The sequence below is a fragment of the Ziziphus jujuba genome, chromosome 6 (assembly GCF_031755915.1).
Source record: "Ziziphus jujuba cultivar Dongzao chromosome 6, ASM3175591v1".
In the NCBI taxonomy this organism is placed as follows: domain Eukaryota; kingdom Viridiplantae; phylum Streptophyta; class Magnoliopsida; order Rosales; family Rhamnaceae; genus Ziziphus; species Ziziphus jujuba.
Window position 1 is genome coordinate 3,751,086 of NC_083384.1, and position 21,606 is coordinate 3,772,691.

A 21,606-nucleotide genomic window follows, 5' to 3' on the forward strand; every position below is an offset into this window, starting at 1 on the left:
AGCCCATGCTAGGGATCTGATTTTTTAAGAATTTCCTATGCTAAACATATGGGCCCAGCTGTATTTGATTTGAACTAATTCGAATCTCGTGACCCATGATCCTTAGGAAGGGCTCGATCCCAAACCAGGCTCTGCTTAAGGCAATGGATGACTATCCTTATTTCTTTTCCTTATGTTAATCAATCAAAAGTAAGTGGACTTGAATTGAATCATGATTATATAAGCTATTCTGGTATTAAGATTCGATATAGATGGAATCGTGGAAGTGGACCTTTGATTTCCTTGGACCACGTAAGAATTCATTGTCCAATTGAATCTTCTTGTTCCTGGATGCTCCATAGAAACCCATCGTTACTCTTTTCCTCCATCGAGAAAGGTTCATTCCGAATCACAACTCTTGTGATTCGTTATGGTAGGCATTTTGATGAAAAGGGGGCATTACACTCGATCAAGACACTAGTCTACCCTCCACAGGGGGCTAGCTTGCTTCCATTGGTGGCAGCTAGGCAAAGGGTCCAAAGGACATGCATCTGGGGGCAAGTAAAAAAAAAATCCAATAGTTCCATTTTCCTTCTTGTTCACAAATCAAAAATCAAGACAAATTGGGCACTATGGTAAAGAAACAAATCTAAGTAAAAAATCTCCTGAAGGAGCAATACCAAACTTGTTGCTAGAACAAGAAATTGATTATTGCTCCTTTATGTTCAATAACTCAGTATACACTAATACCAAAGTCTTACCCATTTGTAGATGGAACTTTGACCGCAGCTCGATCTAGGGAGAAGTTATGAGCATTATGTTCATGCATAACTTCCGTACCTAAGTTAGCACAGTTGATAATATCAACCCATATATTAATTACACGACCTTGACTATCAACTACAAATTGGTTGAAATTGAAACCATTTAAGTTAAAAGCCGTAGTGCTAATACCTAAAGCAATGAACCAAATACCTACTACAGGCCAAGTAGCTAGGAAGAAGTGTAAAGAGCGAGAGTTGTTGAAACTAGCATATTGGAAGATCAATCATCCAAAATAACCATGAGCAGCTTTGACATTGTAGGTTTCTTCCTTTTAACCGAATCTATATCCTTCATTAGCAGATTCATTTTCTGTGGTTTCCCTGATCAAACTAGAAGTTACCAAGGAACCATGCACAGCACTAAATAGGGAGCCACCAAACACACTAGCTACTCTTAACATATGAAATGGGTGCATAAGGATGTCGTGCTCAGCTTGGAATACTATCATGAAGTTGAAAGTACTAGAGATTCCTAGAGGCATACCGTCAAAAAAGCTTCCTTGACCAATTAGATAGATCAAGAAAACAGCAGTAGCAGCTACAACAGGAGTTGAATATGCAATAGCAATCCAAGGCCACATACCCAGACGGAAACTAAGTTCCCACTCACGACCCATATAACAAGCTACACCAAGTAAAAAGTGTAGAACAATTAGCTTATAAGGACCACCATTGTATAACCATTCATCAACGGAAGCCGCTTCTTATATCAAGTAAAAATGCGATCCTATCACTACAAAAGTAGGAATAATGGCACCATAAATAATATTGTTTCCATAAAGTAGAGATCCAGAAACAGGTTCACAAATACCATCAATATCTACAGGAGGGGCAGCAATGAAAGCGATAATAAATACAGAAGTTATGGTTAATAAGGCAGGGATCATCAAAACACCAAACCATCCAATGTAAAAATGATTTTCAGTGCTAGTTATCCAGTTACAGAAGTGACCCCATAGGCTTTCGCTTTCGCATCTCTCTAAAATTCCAGTCATGGTAAAATCTTGCTTTATTAAATTATTAATCATCATGGACTCCTAAGCACATGAATTTTCTATAAATAGATAATCGAGGGCTTGTTTTTCAACAATATAACATGACTTATATACCCATGTCAACCAATATTCAACATCCATAGATATATCGAGGTTTTTATCTATCTACATTCATCCTCTTTTTTTTTTTTTTTGAATAAACTGAATAAATAAATTGAATAAAAATAAAATAAAAATAAATAAGGAACAAATTTTGGATTAAAATTCATATTTGATTTAAATACATATGATTTCGATAGAATAATTAGAATGGGTTGCCCAGGACTCGAACCCAGAACTAGTCGAATGGAGTAGATAATTTACTTTGTAGAATTAGAAAATAAAAAAAATAGGTAAAAATCTCTCCCCAAACTGTGCTTGCATTTTTCGTTGCACACATCTTTCCCAATATATACATCTAAAATCTAGCTCCATCCCTAGACAAGCCTCTAAGAAAGTTGAATATTCAGTTGATCAACCCTTACTCTTACTACATAAACATTTCATAATAGATGACTAAATAAATTTTTTGTTATCTCTTCAACATTTAAGGACAATGTCATTTCCATGGTCGAACAGCCAATCATTCGTGATTGACCAGATCATTCATGCAAACAATATCCACATACAAAATGTACCCTCTATATAACCTTCGAAAAGTCGAATAAGTTCTTGGAAAAATCAAAGAAAGAACTTCCTGCATAAAGAACTCTTCCAATAATTCCAAACCTAATCTTTTTAAAAAAACCCATACAGTACTTTTGTGTCTACGAGCCTAAGTTTTAAGAGAAGAAAGTCCAAGTATATATTTTATTCAATACAAACTCTTTTATTCATTAGAAGAGGCATATCTTTTGAGACTAAAATCAATTTTCCTTGATATCTAACGTAATGCATGAAAGGCTCCGTGAAGAGGCTTCTTGTCCAAGATGTTTTGAAAAGGCTTCTTGTCCAAGATGTTTTATTTTTCCATAGAAATAAATGCGCTCAAAAAATACCCCAGAAGATGTTAATCATAAATGAGAAGATCTGTTACGGAGAAAAGTAAGATGGATTCGCATTCATAAACATGAGAATTATATAGGAACAAGAAAAATCTTCAATTACTTTTCAAAAAAAGAAGAAATAGATTTTTTTGGAGTAATAAAACTATTCCAATTATAATTCTCGTGAAGAAAAAGCCATAATAAATGCAAAGAAGGGGCATCTTTCACCCAATAGCGAAGGGTTTGAATCAAGATTTCCAGATGAATGAGGTAGGATATTCAAACATCTGATACATAATTTAAATGTGGGAATTTGTCCTCTAAAAATGGAAATATTGAATGAATTGATCGTAAATTAGAATATTTTATGATTTCTGACCTCGAAGATGCTAATCATAGGAATCCTAAGGAAAATGGAATTTCCACAATGATAGCAAATCCCTCGAATACCATTTGAGAATACAAAATCTTGTTGTACCCAAAACATTTATTTTGATCATAATCATTAGCAGAAATAATCAAATGATTTTGGTGATACATTCAAGTATTAAACATTTTACAATTAGCAAGCTAGATTTATTGTCATAACCTACATTTTCCAGCAAACTCAATCCATTTAAAACATGATCATGAGCAAATGCATAAATATACTCCTGAAAGATAAGTGGGTATAGGAGATCGTGTTTCTGAGATCTATCTAGTTAGAAATGTCCTTGAAATTCTTCCATTTGAAATTTGATTTGAACTGGATATAAGGGTTTTATTCGGTTATTGAATGATACATAGTACGATACAATCAAAACAAGGTATTATAGTATGAAAAAAATAGATACCTCGGAAAAAGGTAAGACCATCGGCAGACTCTCTATCCTCTCTTTTTTCATCTAAGTGGTTTATGTTAAGTCTAAGATAACAAGATGGTTAGAAATCCTTTATTTTTACAATCCAATCACTCTTTTGATTTTGAGGAAAAAAAAAAAACTCTACATCAATATACTACCTTCTTCTACACATTTATCTCCACCTCATAATGGAAAATACCTAATAGGTAGGACTCATAAAAAATGGATAATCCCTCATGGAAAAGCCTTTCCCGCATCAAGAACTAATATATTTTTAACATCTAATTAGTTTGGGTAATCATTTGGATAATCATTCAAAAATGAAGACCAAAAGCTCGCTACTCTTTGTTTCCCTATAATTGGGGCCACAGTTAGGCTCTGTCCATTTATTCGCTCTACCCGACTTGAAATTGATTTTCCAATTTCCTTTTTTTTGCCACACCAAGAATTCAAACAATTTAAACAAGGTTTTGCACATATCCAGAAAGAATGAAATATTCTCAGAATTCTCCATTGATACGACATGCTACTTTTTCCATTCATTCCTTTCAGGATCAGTCGTGGCCTTACAAACTCTACCGATGGTATGGATGAATCCATTGCTTCATATAAATGTGAAAAAGATGCTAGCCACACTTAAAAGCCGAGTACTCTAACATTGAGTTAGCAATCCAAATAAAAAAATTAGAATGTGTAGGTACAATCAGAATCCCAATAAAATAAATAAAGAGGTTGAATTGCACAACGTAATCACAACATTGAAATGGCAAAACAAATTGTATCATACAAAAAAAAAAATATTTCTTGTATTACAGAAAATCAAATCTATGGCATGGAAAAAAATAGATCCATTTATCTATGATCGAATTATATTTATTTGATACGCTATTGTCAATATGAGTATTTGAGAAAAGAATGCAATGGAGAGTTAGAAAAAATTAAAATATTGTAAATTAAAAAAAAAAAAACAAGGACTTTTGTTGGATTGGCACTACATAGCTAATCGATATATAGACAAATAAGGGATGTAGATGTAAGAAAAAAGTAATAAAGAAAAAAAAAAGAAGAAGTAGAAAAAGGCTCAAATTTAGCAATCAATCAATATAAGCAAAAGAAAAAAGGTTAATCCCCCTTTTTATTTGTTCATAGAAATCCAACTAACCCCCATTACCATTGATGGTAATACCCAAAATCGAAAGTAAGAATAACAAATTAAAAGAGAATAGTAGAGAAAAGACTATACAAAACTCTCTACAAGTGATCTCCACCTTCTTTATTTAAATATTTCTTATATATTTCATTTTGATATATTTCATTAATTTTTCATTAATTGACTGTCGCTTGGTGATTAAGGGTAAGTTCCATAAAAACCCCCGCTTTCTTTGAAATATTATGAACAGTTCTTGTAGGCTAGGTGCCTTTTTCAAGGAAATATAGAATAGCATAAACATTTAAATAGGTTTGATTCCTTATCGGGTCATAAAAACCCATTTTCTGAAGATCTTTTCCTTCTCTTCTGGATCGAACATCAATTACAATGATTCGATAAATGCCTCATTGGGATAGATGAACAATACCCCCCCCCCCCCCCCCCCCAGAAACGTATAAGAAGTTTTCTCCTCGTACGGCCCAAGAAAATTGGAAATTATATATATGTATAGAATGATAAGGTCAAATATATCCATAAAATCATCAAATCAACTAGACTATGATTTAAATATTTATTCTTTCCCCCCACGAAAAAAATTAATTATATTTACAATTTGCACCCTCATAACTCAAGTTGGATAACCTTTAAATAACTCAAGGAAACCTTTTAAGCATTTCATTTATTGAGTGGTCTCTAACCCCCCTTTTGTCTGTCTCTTTTGGAATCTTTTTTAACTCTGCACTCTAATCTAGTTGTTGAGACTTTCAAAAACGGTATTTCCTTGTTCCAGAATCCTTTATCTTTGCCTTGAATCACTAGGTTTAGACATTACTTCGATGATTTTGAATTGTTTCAAAATGGCAGCAACATACCTTTTTTTATTGATTTTTTTCTATCAAAGAATCATATGACTGAGTGATTCTTGTGTAATACACTTTTGATTTGAACGAAAAAGTTTTACCAATTCCAAAAAATTTGACTTTTGAATTTGAAACTTGCTTGAATCGGATCCTTTCGATTTATATATGGAAAATATATTTACAAATGTATATACGAAGTTGTCCCAATTTATTGATTAATACTAACCCTAGATTCTTGCCTCTGAGAAATGAATCAATACTTTTTACATCACAATGTCGAGTCAAGAGCACTTTCATTCCTCTATAATTCCTATATAATAAAAAATGGTGGATGTAAAAATCCACAATGGATTGTGTCCTTCAAGTCGCACTTTGGTTTCTACCACATCATTTTGAATGAAGTTTTACCATAACATTCCTTTAGTTTGGAGCCAGTATGCAATTGATTCAATTATGGAATCATTAATAGTCATTGGTTTGGTCGGTACATAGTAATCTATACTTTTTCTTTCTATATGAAATATGAATGGCTAGGTTCTAACGAAGTCTCATAACGAATTCAATTTAATCCCCAACACCTAATACATATATTTATTTTAACATATATTTTATTTCATTATTTATTTATTTAATATAATCATGCATAAATAAAATATAAATACCATGAATAAAATAAAAAATTTCTTTTTGAATCTGCAGTTTCCAATAACATGACAGTGATAGGATAAACTGACCAATTTCACACTCCTTCGAGTACTGCGAATTCATAAGAAATCATCAAAAAGATTTAAGTGATTGAAAAATTTCCTGACTCAAGATCATTATTTGAATAACATTTTAAAGTAAGGATCACATTTTAGCATCCTAAGAGAAATCCATATTTGTATTAAAACATCAATGATTAAAAATCTAGATAGCTAAAAAATCCAATTTTTTTTTTTTTAGTGAACTAGTGGATAAAGATTGGTGTAAGGTAAGGTTGTTGTTTTTTCATACTGATTTCTGAAATTGGAATCAAAATAAGAATAATATGGGACCCTTATATAAATAGACTAAAAAATCTTTACTGAAAGGAATTATAGATATTTTATGTTAAATATTTAACATTTAGGGATCAGAAATGGATCCAATTATATATGTGTGTTATTTGAACACGATTCAATTTGTGAAAAAGATATGATTCAGAGAAGAATTATCAAGAATACTAATAAAATTTTTCCAATCCAATATTATACTCTTAAATAGAAAGATGATTTATCTTAAAAGGCAATCTTTTTTATGATATATAGCATTATATATATTATAATGCTATAATGGGTTGGGCATGCTCTGGGACGGAAGGATTCGAACCTTCGAATAGTGGGACCGCCTTACCACTTGGACATGCCCCATTTCCATTCGATCCTAATAAACAGTAATATTGGTATTGGTTATTCATCAACTTCAGTATAAATATCTATAAAATACATAGATTGTTGCTAGAATTTTAATATGTGTCGATATAGAATTAAATTGAATTTATTGATCAATACATAGAATTCAATTAAGATATTGTAAGAAAGTATGATTTATTTTATTCTCATTTGCTTTGAGAATTGAAGGATTTTTTATTGGGGGACTTCAAATCAAAGAAGGTTTTTGGGGTCTATCTTATTTAGTTTTATTCATTTTCCCTTCTATCAGTAACTCAACTTCTTAATAACTCAATCAAGATAATACAATTACCTTCAATAACAAATTACCAGAGGCCTACGCTTTTTTGAATCCAATTGTAGATGTTATGCCAGTAATACCTATGCTATTTTTTCTCTTAACTTTTGCTTGGTAGGCTGCTATAAGTTTTTGATGAGATCTTTAATAACGTCCTAGCCAAATTTATGATTGATTTGCCAAAAAAAAATAATAATTCTAACATAACGCTTGATAAGATTAGATAGGTTTTAAAGTATGAACTCTCGATTCCAATATTGAAATTTTTGTACAGCCGCGATAAATTTTGGATCAACCCATTTCCTTATTATGACCTTTTTTCCATTGCAAGGCCTTATTGGAGTACACACAATGTCAAATTGTGGGTATGAAAGAAAATATTTGGTAATGAAAAACTCAACTTATCCACTTATACCATAAATATTACAAATGCATTTATTGAAAATTTCATTTTCTATTTCTAAAAAAACTTTATTTCTTGGTGTCAAAATACAAAATAAAAAGAGTAGAGTATACGGTCTAAAATAAAATAGTGAATCTATTCTATTTTTTTCCTAAAAAAGAATTTTGGAGATTATGTAATGCTTACTCTCAAATTATTTGTTTACATGGTAGTAATATTCTTTGTTCGCTTTCTATCTTCGGATTCCTATCTAACGACCCAGGGCGTAATCCTGGACATGAAGAATAAAAAAAGAAAAAGAATACGGTTTTTCTTCCTTTATTTTAAAATGTTCTTAGCTTAGTAGGATTTTGTCCATGATGGAATTTGGTGTAGGTTTATGTTGTTGTACCCTAGAGCACAATCATTCAAGGTGTTAGTCAAGAATGATTGTTGTTGGTTCTTGGTTCTTGATTTTGTTTTTTTTGGGTTTGTTAAGGCTTTGTTTCTGGTTTTAATGGAGGTTTAGATTTCTTGAGAAGGTTGTTCGCTTTTGGGAAGAAGAAGAAACCAAAATGTAGTAGTTGAGAGAGAGAGAACCAAAAATGTTGTTTTTCAAAATCTGTTTTTGAATATTTTCTTTCCCAACGTTTTTCATTACAATTTTCATACTTTTAAATACATCAAAAAGACAATAAGGCATGCTTCCATATTGAGCAATAAATACAAAAGTATTAAAAGTAACCAACCAAGCCAAACTACCTCAACTAACTCTAATCAATGTGCTGGGCATGCAAGAAACCTTCTTTAATGGGCAGTTCAGCTTGTCTAAGGCATTTGAATTTGAAACCCAGCTCCATTTGACTTGAAAATTGGAGCTAAGCCTTTTTGAATATTAAAATACATTCTAGCCAAAAATCAGATAAAACAAAGTCCATTTACCCATTCAAAAGTAATCAAACCCGAGGCAGTTTTGCCCAGTTTTCTGGGCAACAAAACTGCACAAGGGTCAGATTGTTTTGGGCTTAACTCATCCTTCCCAGCTCCAAATTGGGTCATTCTTTTTGTTGCTTCTTCTTCTGCATATCTAGTTTATCATACCCAAAATTCAGATCCAAATCCCAAACCTACTTCAAACGGCATCCAAGGAAGTGGACTTATGTTGCTGGAAATACAATTCCAGCAACTAGACAAAAAGGCCCTAAGCTAGATAATGAGCTTAGGGCATTACAAAAAGGATATTGTTCTTAAACATTAAAAGATAAAATAAAATGCATAAACATAAATAATGTTTGGTTTTTGATGTTGCAAGACAAAGAGTGCAAGTGTAACCGAACTACCTTGCACATTGTGGCGAGATCACCACATTTCATCAGTCCATTCCACACTAAACTTGCAAGAAATTTGAAAGAAAAGAACAAGATATCGCTGAAAATGGAAAGAGAGGGATTCAAACCCTCGGTATGAAATACTCATACAATGGATTAGCAATCCAGCGCTTTCGTCCACTCACCCATCTCTACCCCAATTGAAAGGAGGTAATTACTATATTACGTCATAAAAATAAGGCTAGAAAAAAGCCTTTCTTTTTTTTTTCTTTTTTTAGTGTTTTTTATATTTTTTATTATTTTATTATATATAATATATATACAATGGTTTATATAATAGATATGGAATGATAATGATATAGAATCAAATTGCATTTAGACCATTTAGATAAAATAAAAGCGTCTATATTATACAATTAGATTATATAAAATGTATATAAAACGTATACATATATGTTATATATAATTCTATAATCATATAACATATATGTATAAAGAAAAAACTTGGAAGAGATATCAATAATCCAATAAACTCGGAAGAGATATCAATAATCCAATTTATACAATCTACAATAGTCCAATATATAAATCCAATACAAATCAAATCTAAAAATGGAATCTATATTTGTTAATATGTTTAACATAGATTTTTTAGATTTTTTGAATAGATTTATACAATTAATATATGTTTAATAGATATATTTTGTATTTTATATAGTATATAAATAGAAAAAAGAAATGGAAGAAAGAAAAAAAAAAGAAATAATGAGAAAAAAATAATATTTATTACTAATAATAAAAAAAAAAACCACTTTGAGTTCGTCCGAAATGGTCCTTTATTTCCACAGCTTAGCCTGGTCAATACTTAGCCGGACCGGGCATCCTTTGTTTTATTCAATCGTAATAAGATAAAATGATTTATTTAATTTGAAAACAATTAATTTGAAACCAAAATAAAAAGGCTTGTTATTGAAACAACAAAAGTCATAAAAAGACCTATTTTGATATAGAATCAAATGATATATAATCAAAGTGAGATTTCTTATCTTCTTTATTTTTCCCTTTGTTTTTTTTTTCTTTTTTTTTTTTACTGATTTGTGCACAATACAATTTTTTTTCTGATCTTATCTTTTGATTATGCCCGAGTTTCTTGTTCGAAAAAAAGTCCATTTATATACAATAATTGGATTGGAGTGGGTATAGTTTAGTGGTAAAAGTGCGATTCGTTCTACTAACCCCCGAATAGTTAAGGGGTCTCTTGGTTTGATTAATATTCCACTTTGAGAAAAAACTTTATTTCTTAAAAAGAAAGGATTAAATCCTTTACCTTTCAATGAAACATTCGAGGAAGACTATACATTCTCGAGATTTGTATCCAAGAGTCAATTAGAAATTGAAAATTTGGATTATGAAATTACGAAACATAATTTTATTATTTTAATTGGATCAATCAAAATTTCCAATTGAATGAGTATGAGTAAAGGATCCATGGATAAAGATGGAAAGTGTATTTCTAATCATAACTACATCTTCAATTTTTCTTTTTTTGTATAGGGAAAATTGAAACAAAATAGCTAATTAAACAATGACTTTGGTTTACTAGAGACATCAAAAATTTGTTTTAGCTCGGTGGAAACAAAATCCTTTCTCTAAGGGTTCTTTCAAATAGAAGTAGAGAATGAAGCAACTAGAAAGATTGTTATAATCCCCTCTTTTCTAGAAGGACCATCTAGAAAACGGGCCATTTTGAATGCATTCAGACCGAAAAGCTGACAGAGATGTTACGGGTCGAATTTTTTTTAATTCCATTCATATCTGGAAATTTATTTATCTTCCATAAAGGAGTGAATGAAATGAAAGTTTCACATTCGGTTTTGAATTAGAGACGTTAACAATGATGAATCAACGTCGACTATAACCCCTAGCCTTCCAAGCTAACGATGCATGTTTGATTCCCTCTACCTGCTTGTGCTTACTTTCTCTTATCTCTATTCAATATTTTTCAATATTATTTTTTATAGTCAAAACCTATAAATCTATATATCTTATAGATATTTATATCTAATATATATTTATATATTTTGATATTTATTAAGGTATCAAAATTCTAATAAATATGTTTTATAGAAATATAAACAAATTGAATATAATTAATGTAATGCATAGTTGAATACGCAATTCCTAGAATTCTTTCACACATTCATTTCGTCGGAATAAATGTGAAAAAAAAATAATATAAAAAATTGGCCTCTTGCCAATTGATTCTGAGTAGCTTTACCAAGATCAGAAGCGAATTGTGCCAATTCCCATTTTGTTTTGCCAGCTACTTGTTTCATGGCTTTAATTTGAACTGCGGACTGTACTCTGGGTACATAAATACCCACATTAATAGCAGGTCTGATTCTGACATTAAATAGATCGGCAGATGACAATATTTGTCCATCTGTAATGGACATGACATTAGTAGGAATATAGGCCAAAACATCTCCCGATTAAGTCTCAACTATCGGCAAAGCAGTCATACTTCCTTCACCTAAACGAGAGATTGATCTAGCAGCTCTTTCCAAAAGGCATGAATGCAAATAAAAAACATCTCCCGGATAAGCTTCTCAGCCCGGCGGTCTACGTAATACAAGAGACATTTGGCGATAAGCCTGTGCTTGTTTTGAGACATTGTCATAAATAATTAAAGTATGTTGTTCGCGGTACATAAAATATTCAGCCATAGTAGCTCCTGTATAAGGAGCGAGGTATTGTAATGTAGCCAGAGAATTGGCCATTTCAACTACCATAATAGTGTAATGCATTGCTCTCCTTTCCTATAAAGCAACCAGCACCTGAGCCACACAAGATGCTTTTTGGCCAATAGCTACATAAACGAATATTACATTTTGCCCTTGTTGGTTGAGAATCGTATATGTGGATACTGCTATTTTACTTGTTTGTCTGTCCCCAATAATTAATTCTTGCTGACATTATTTCACCTCAAATTTCACCTCAAGCATCAATAGGTTTAGCCAGAGCATTTATAACACGGCCCAAAGAAGCCTCACTTAACAGGATCGAAGCAATTTTTCCTATTGCTTTTATAGAACTTCACTTTATATCATCAAACCGACATTATTTGATTCCAAATTCAGAGCAATGCCTATCATACCTTCTTCAAATTCTAATAATTCCCCCATTATTACTTCATCAAGACCATAAATACGAGCTATGCCATCGCCTACTTAGAGTACATTACCGGTATTAAAAATCTTTACTTATCTATTATATTGCTCAATACATTCATGAATAATGTTACTAATTTCATCTGCTCAAATAGTTATCATGAGTATTTCTTAATTCTTTATTTTTATTTTTTAAAGAAAAATAATGCCTACAGTAGAAAGACTAACCATTTATTCTTTTCATCGTTCCAAACATGCCAATATTAGAATTGATGGTACAAAAATGTAACTCGGTGTTCAAACAACTATTAAGAGTTCCTAAAGCTTCGTGTAAGGCTTGTTGGAAACCCTGTTGTCAAACTTGATTAATAGCTTTTTGTTGTTAAGAATGAATTGTTTCTTTTTTGTAATTTTCTAACTGTTCCAAGATTTTATAAGTTGAATTAATCAAATTCAATTATTCTCGTTCTATTTCAGATAATTCATTTGCTCGAAATTGATCCGCTTCCATTTCTACTTTCCGCAAGTAGGACTGGGTTTTTTTCAGCCATTCCACGACCCCCCCGAGTAGTTCTTTTGAATTTTGAATAGTCTTCAAGATCCGCTATTTTCGATTATCTCATAAATCACTTAATGAAAGTAGATTATCTTTCCATTCATTTCAAAACTTCCAGATCCCTTCTCGAACCAAACATGAATCTTTCAATTCATTTGGCTCTCATGCTCAATTACTTATGTATGGGGGAAGCACCTTAGCTTTTTTTCATGTAATGAGCCTATCCTCTTTTCTCCATTCATACTTGTGAAAGTATAGAAACTGATCACTAATCCAAGAACATAATATTCAGAGGACTCTTCTAACCAAACATATAATTATCAGCAAAGTTGGTTTTTTTTTTCTTTTTTTCCAAATCAAAATAATTATTTTTACTTTATACACAAGTCATCGATTCAGCATTGTATAAAAAGATTAAAAAAAAAAGGGGTGAAATATCCATTTTTCTAATTTTTAAAAATCAAATACAAATAACTAGTTCAAATCATTTTTTTATCGACATGAGTGTTTTATATCGGACAAGAAATTCCAACACTTTGAAACCATTTATGGATTAACATATTCTATATTAACATAGCAGTAGAAAGAGTACCATGCTGCATTTGGACTTCAAATTATTTAGCTTTAACCCTGTTAACAATCCCACATTATTGGTTGATGGAGAATTAAAGCCGATTTACCAATGAATCACGAAATGCTATGGTTCTTAAATATGATTTCTTAATTTATTCATAAGTAATTTGTTGAATAGTGCATCTTTTTGAGTTATAGTGAAAAAAATTGTAGTTGGTTGGATCCAGCCTATTCTTGAAACAAACAACTCACACACACTCCCTTTCTAAAAAAAATCAATACACCAAAGATTACACTTAGATTTATTGGATTTGTAGCTAAAATATCGGTATTAAACCCAAAACTCTCAGCGAATGGCCAATAACCCATGGAAAGGAAAGAATCGGTTACATTTTTCAAATGATCTCCTCTTTCTTACTCTTATATATAGACTAATTATCTATATTTTTTTATTCTATTATTTTTCTAAATTAAATAGGAATAGGGTATGATACGAACCTAGGACGACCTGCTCCTTAACCCGTATTATATTAGTCCGGATCTCAATTAAGTTCAAGTTCTCATGGAATGGACCTCAACTCTTAACCAACCTGTGGTTAGAAACCTTGGTATAATGTAGACGCCACAATAGGGGATGGAAAACCTATTAATAAGTCAAGCTAAAACAACAAATCCTCTAATGGTGTTTTAGGTGTTCTCAAAGAACAAAGAGATAATTAATCTCATAAGTATTTTCTTAATCAAATCAAAGTTGTATTCTTATTGAAAAATAAGCCTTTAAATAGGCTTTGAAAGAAACAAAATAAACCCTTAAAACCCTAGAAAAAACGGGCCACACACATAAAGAAACCTAGTTGGCCGCAACTATACTTCCTTTCCTAATCTAAGTTTGATTAATTAATTCCTTTATATTAAATTAAGAATTAATTAATTTACAATAAAATAAAAACCTTCCTAAAGTTATTTGTCTAGAAAATAAATAAATAAAAACCCAAAAAGAAATAAAGTCAATCGCAAATTAGGTAACAAGTTGACTTTGACATCTAGGCTGAATTATGTCTTCAACCGAGCTAACTTATGTTTGCCTGATGTCTGAGCTAACTTATGGCCTATCCGAGCTAACTACCGTCTGTCCGAGCTAACTTGTGTCTGGCCGAGCTAACTGATGTCTGTTCGAGCTAAGTTATGTCTGGCCGAGCTAACTGATGTCTGTCTGAGCTAAGTTGCATCCGATGTCCAAAGTCCGAGATCAGATGTCCGAGGCAAGGCTCTGATGTCCGACTCAAGGGTGTCCGATATAAAATGTTCGATGTATGGGTATCCGATGTATCAGCCTCCACCACTTGGATACTTAAAACAGGTCTTTTATCCTTAGGTATGGACAAGCCCTTTTGAGAATGAATTACTCTCTGGATAAAGGCAGCAAGGTTGTCCTTAAACCTCTTAGCTTGAGCCCTAGTGGTCGGTCCAGTCTTCATCTGTATCGGATCAGTACCCCAGCGAGTTGTCGGTGGTGTAAGCTCGGGCGGGTTCGCATCAACGACCTGCTCCTAAACCCATATTATATTAGCCCGGATCTTAATTAAGTTCAAGTTCTAATGGAATTGACCTCAACCCCTAACCAACCTGTGGTTAGAAACCTTGGTATAATGTAGACACCACAATAGTGGATGGAAAACCTATTGACAAGTCAAGCTAAAACAACCAATTCTCTCATGGTGTTTTAGGTGTTCTCAAAGAACAAAGAGATAATTAATCTCACCAGTATTTTCTCAATCAAATCAAAGTTGTTTTCTTATTGAAAGATAAACCTTTAAATAGGCTTTGAAAGAAACAAAATAAACCCTTAAAACCCTGGGAAAAACCGGCCACACACATAAAGAAACCTAGTTGGCCGCAACTATTTTTCCTTTCCTAATCTAAGTTTGATTAATTAATTCCATTCTATTAAATTAGAAATTAATTAATTTACAATAAAATAAAAACCTTCCTAAAGTTATATGTCCAGAAAATAAATAAATAGATACCCAAAAAGAAATAAAGTCAATCGCAAATTAGGTAACGAGTTGACTTTGACATCTAGGCTGAATTATGTCTTCAACCGAGCTAACTTATGTCTGCCCGATGTCCGAACTAACTTATGGCCTATCCGAGCTAACTGATGTCTGTCTGAGCTAACTTGTGTCTGGCCGGGCTAACTAATGACTGTCCGAGCTAAGTTATGTCTGGCCGAGCTAATTGATGTCTGTCCGAGCTAAATTACTTCCAATGTCCGAAGTTCGAGATCAGATGTCCTAGGCAAGGCTCCGATGTCCGAGGCAAGGGTGCCCGATATAAAACGTCCGGTGTATAAGTATCCAATGTATCAGCCTCCACCACCTGGATACTTAAAACAGGTCTTTTATCTTCAAGTATGGACAAGCCCTTTTGAGAATGAATTACTTTCTGGATAAAGGCAGCAAGGTTGTCCTTAAACCTCTTATCTTGAGCCCTAGTGATCAGTCCAAACTTCATCCGTATCGGATCAGTACCCCAGCGAGTTGTCGGTGGTGTGAGCTCGGGCGGGTTCGCATCATTCCCCTCCTCTTGAAAAGGATTTGTCCTCAAATCGAAGTCATCACCTGCAGCAAAAGGAAATAAATCAGCAACATTAAAGGTGGCACTAACACTAGACTCACCGGATAAATCAAGTTTGTAGGCATTGTCATTTATGCTCTCTAAAACTTGGAAAGGTCCATCACCCCTCAGCTTGAGTTTGGATTTCCTTTGTTCAGGAAACCTTTCTTTCCTTAAATGCAGCCACACCCAATCTCCAGGTTCAAACACCATTGATTTTCAGCCTTGATTAGCCACCTTTGCATATTGCTCGGTCCTCCTCTCAATGTTTGCTCGTGTCTTCTCATGAATCTGCTTTACAAATTCAGCTTTTTGTTTTCCATCCAGATTAGCACGCTCACTTAAAGGTAAAGTGTTAAATCTAATGGAATCAAATGATTAAAACCATAAATAATTTCAAATGGAGTAAATTTAGTTGCTGAATGTAAAGACCTATTATATGCAAATTCAACATGAGGCAAACATTCTTCCCATGTTCTTAAATTTCTACTAATTAATGCTCTTAACAATGCAAACAAGGTTCTATTTACTACTTCGGTTTGTGGATGACAAGTAGTTGAAAATAAAAGCTTAGTACCTAATTTAGCCCACAACGTTTTCCAACAATAGCTTAAGAACTTAGCATCCCCATCCGAAACAATAGTTCTTGGCATTCCATACAATCTCATAATTTCCTTGAAAAATAAATTAGCAATATTGGATGCATCATCAGTTTTGTTACATGCAATAAAATGTGGCATTAATGCTGAACTGAGGCTCATCCACCTTGGCTTCAGGAAAAAAAAAAACCATCACGGGTGACATGCATTGCTTTGCCCAACATTGTGCCATGGTATCACCTAACAAAGCCCAAGGTGGTGCCACCATGCCCCATGCCATGCCCATCGATGCTTTGTAAGAAAGGGAGGTGCCACCACCCTTGCCCAAGGTGATGTGATTCCGCCCGAGCCCGCTCCACCGATAACCCGCTGGGGTGCTGACTCGACACGGATGAAGACTAGGCCAATCACAAGAGCTCAAATTAAGAGATTTAAGGGAAACCTGGGAGTATTTATACAGAGGGTAATCAATCTCAACAGAGCTTGTCCATACTTGAAGATACAAAGCCTATTCGAAGCATCCAAGTGGTGGAAGCCGATACGGACCATGATAACGATTTTGGTACATTTTTTGAGTCCGAGAAGCATGAAATGGTTCCAATGCTTTATGGGTTCAATACATATGCCTAAGAGGTCATGGAATCAAGTTAAAGTAGCCTCAAATGCAATAAAAAATGGCTTGTACGGACAGCATCAACAATTTGGCCAAATTTGCTGTATTGCTTGCTGGCTTTACTGTATTTTACTATATTAGCCTTTTCTTATTTTTCCAAGCATGGGCAACGTGTGGGACTTCATATTCAGCTTATTTGGCATCCTAAAAAGCATCTAGAAGCTGATTTGAAGCTCAAAGAGGTCAAAGATTGATCAAAGTCAACTTGATCAAAAGGCTAGCATTTTTAGTTTCCTAATTTGTTTTTACTTTTTGTTTTAGGAAACTACCATTAATTTTTGGCTTTTATTTATTTATTTTCTGGACAAATAACTTTAGGAATGTTTTTATTTTATTCTTTCCATTGTAAATTAATTAATTCCTAATTTAATATAAATGAATTAATTAATCAAACTTAGATTAGGAAAGGAAGTCTAGTTTCGGCCAACTAGGTTTCTTTATGTGTGGTGGCCGATTTTATTTATGTTCTAGGGTTTCATTTCGTGGATTTGTAGCCTATTTAAAGGCTTAGTTTTCAATAAGAATAAAACTTTGATTTGATTAAGAAAATACTTGTGAGATTAATTATCTCTTTGTTCTTTGAGAACACCTAAAACACCATTAGAGAATTGGTTGTTAAAGCCGAATAAAATAAAAAAAGAAAAATAGAAAAATAGTTCGGTTTGTTGGAGCACTACGTGAAAAATAAGCTCTAGCGACACATTATTAGCGACGCTACGAGATAAATGCATCTAAAAAAATAAAACCGCGACTCTGAGGTTAATACGTCAGTAAAAATTCGACCAATCGATGACGCATAAAAAAAAAGTTGTCATTGAGAAGTCGCGAGAAACAAAAACACACGACGCATAAGACTTAGAGTCGCTGAATAAACACAGTTATGCGTCACCTATTAGTGTAACATTTTTTTTTTTTGCGTTTTTTTAAGTATGTAACAGTTGATTTTCTTTCAAATTTAAATAACAAGTGAAAATGTTTAAATATTTCGAAAAATATTTTATTGATATAAGGCGACGTATACACTATTATGGGTCGCCCATTAGGGAACAAATTTCTATTTTTGGGTGTTTTTTCTAAGTATTAAACAGTTGATATTCTTTCAACTTTAAACAACAAGTGAAAATGTTTAAGCAGCATGACATTTTTTTTTTTTTTTGAAAAAAAAATTTTAAAAGATTTATTAATGATATCAGGAGACAAAAAGAATTGAGCGTCACCTATTAGTCTATTATCATATATTTTTTTTGAAATTTTTAGTAAGTATTAAACAGTTGATTTCTTTCAACTTTAAATAACGAGTGAAAATGTTATAGCTGCTTCACAGTGCTTTTTTTTTTTATTCAAATAAATTTTTAGAAAACATGTTATTGATATATAGCGACGCATAAATACCATTACGCGTCGCCTATTATTGTGAAATTTTTTTTTTTTGTTTTTTTCTAAGTATTAAACAGTTGATTTCTTTCAACTTTAAATAACAAGTGAAAATGTTATAGCTGCTTCACAGTGCTTTTTTTTTTGTTTTTTCAAATAAATTGTTAGAAAATATGATATTGATGTATGGCGACGCATAAATAGCATTATGCGTCGCCTATTATAGTGAAATTTTTTTATTTTTGTTTTTTTCTAAGTATTAAACAGTTGATTTTTTTCAACTTTAAATAACAAGTGAAAATATTATAGCTGCTTCACAGTGCTTTTTTTTTTTTTCAAACAAATTTTTAGAAAATATGTTATTGATATCTGGCGACTCATAAATACTATTATGCATCGCCTATGATTGTGAAAGTATTTTTTTTTTTGTTTTTTTCTAAGTATTAAACAGTTGATTTCTTTCAACTTTAAATGACAAGTGAAAATATTATAGCTGCTTAACAGTGCTTTTTTTTTTTTCAAATAAATTTTTAGAAAATCTGTTATTGATATCTGGCGACTGATAAATACTATTATGCGTCGCCTATTATTGTGAAAATTTTTTTTTTTGTTTTTTTCTAAGTAGTAAACAGTTGATTTCTTTCAACTTCAAATAACAACTGAAAATGTTATAGCTGCTTCACAGGGCTTTTTTTTTTTGTTTTTTCAAATAAATTTTTAGAAAATATGATATTGATGTATGGCGACGCATAAATAGCATTATGCGTCGCCTATTATTGTGAAATTTTTTTATTTTTGTTTTTTTCTAAGTATTAAACAGTTGATTTTTTTCAACTTTAAATAACAAGTGAAAATATTATAGCTGCTTCACAGTGCTTTTTTTTTTTTTTCAAACAAATTTTTAGAAAATATGTTATTGATATCTGGCGACTCATAAATACTATTATGCATCGCCTATGATTGTGAAAGTTTTTTTTTTTTGTTTTTTTCTAAGTATTAAACAGTTGATTTCTTTTAACTTTAAATAACAAGTGAAAATGTTATAGCTGCTTCACAGTGTTTTTTTTTTTTTTGTTTATTCAAATAAATTTTTAGAAAATATGTTATTGATATATAGCGACGCATAAGTTATGCGTCGCCTATTATTGTGAAATTTTTTTTTTTTGTTTTTTTCTAAGTATTAAACAGTTGATTTCTTTCAACTTTAAATAACAAGTGAAAATGTTATAGCTGCTTCACAGTGTTTTTTTTTTTTTGTTTATTCAAATAAATTTTTAGAAAATATGTTATTAATATATAGCGACGCATAAGGGTACTTATGCATCGCCTATGATTGTGAAAGTTTTTTTTTTTTGTTTTTTTCTAAGTATTAAACAGTTGATTTCTTTTAACTTTAAATAACAAGTGAAAATGTTATAGCTGCTTCATAGTGTTTTTTTTTTTTGTTTTTTCAAATAAATTTTTAGCTAATATGTTATTGATGTATGGCGACGCATAAATACCATTATGCGTCGCCTATTATTGTGAAACTTTTGTTTTTTTGTTTTTTCCTAAGTATTAAACAGTTTATTTCTTTCAACTTTAAATAACAAGTGAAAATGTTATAGCTGCTTCACAGGGCTTTTTTTTTTTGTTTTTTCAAATAAATTTTTAGAAAATATGATATTGATGTATGGCGACGCATAAATACCAATACGCGTCGCCTATTATTGTGAAATTTTTTTATTTTTGTTTTTTTCTAAGTATTAAACAGTTGATTTCTTTTAACTTTAAATAACAAGTGAAAATATTATAGCGGCTTCACAGTTCTTTTTTTTTTGTTTTTTCAAATAAATTTTTAGAAAATATGTTATTGATATCTGGCGACTCATAAATACTATTATGCGTCGCCTATTATTGTGAATTTTTTTTTTTTGTTTTTTTCTAAGTATTAAACAGTTGATTTGTTTGAACTTCAAATAACAAGTGAAAATGTTATAGCTGCTCCACAGTGCTTTTTTTTTTTTTGTTTTTTCAAATTAATTTTTAGAAAATATGTTATTGATATATGGCGACGCATAAATACCATTATGCGTCGCCTATTATTGTGAAAATTTTGTTTTTTTGTTTTTTTCTAAGTAGTAAACATTTTATTTCTTTTAACTTTAAATAACAAGTGAAAATGTTATAGCTGCTTCACAGTGCTTTTTTTTTTTGTTTTTTCAAATAAATTTTTAGAAAATATGATATTGATGTATGGCGACGCATAAATACCATTATGCGTCGCCTATTATTGTGAAATTTTTTTATTTTAGCTTTTTCCTAGGTATTAAACAGTTGATTTCTTTCAACTTTAAATGACAAGTGAAAATATTATAGGTGCTTAACAGTGCTTTTTTTTTTTTTTTCAAATAAATTTTTAGAAAATATGTTATTGATATCTGGCAACTCATAAATACTATTATGCGTCGCCTATTATTGTGAAATTTTTTTTTCTAAGTATTAAACAGTTGATTTCTTTCAACTTTAAATAACAAGTGAAAATGTTATAGCTGCTTCACAGTGTTTTTTTTTTTTTTGTTTATTCAAATAAATTTTTAGAAAATATGTTATTGATATATAGCGACGCATAAGTACCATTATGCGTCGCCTATTATTGTGAATTTTTTTTTTTGTTTTTTTCTAAGTATTAAACAGTTGATTTCTTTCAACTTTAAATAACAAGTGAAAATGTTATAGCAGCTTCATAGTGTTTTTTTTTTTTTATTTTTTCAAATAAATTTTTAGCTAATATGTTATTGATGTATGGCGACGCATAAATACCATTATGCGTTGCCTATAATTGTGAAAATATTTTATTTTTATTTTCTTCTAAGTATTAAACAGTTGATTTCTTTCAACATTAATTAACAAGTTAAAATGTTATAGCTGCTACACAGTACTTTTTTTTTTGTTTTTTCAAATAAATTTT

The 21,606-nt window shown here is 31.5% G+C and overlaps 2 pseudogenes; both read right to left on the reverse strand.

Moving 5' to 3' along the window:
* Positions 1 to 736: 736 nt before the first annotated feature.
* On the reverse strand, positions 737 to 1,810 carry LOC125419249 (photosystem II protein D1-like; annotated as a pseudogene).
* A 9,477-nt stretch (positions 1,811 to 11,287) lies between these two features.
* LOC132804247 (ATP synthase subunit alpha, chloroplastic-like) lies at positions 11,288 to 12,427 on the reverse strand (annotated as a pseudogene).
* Between the last annotated feature and the right edge of the window lie 9,179 nt (positions 12,428 to 21,606).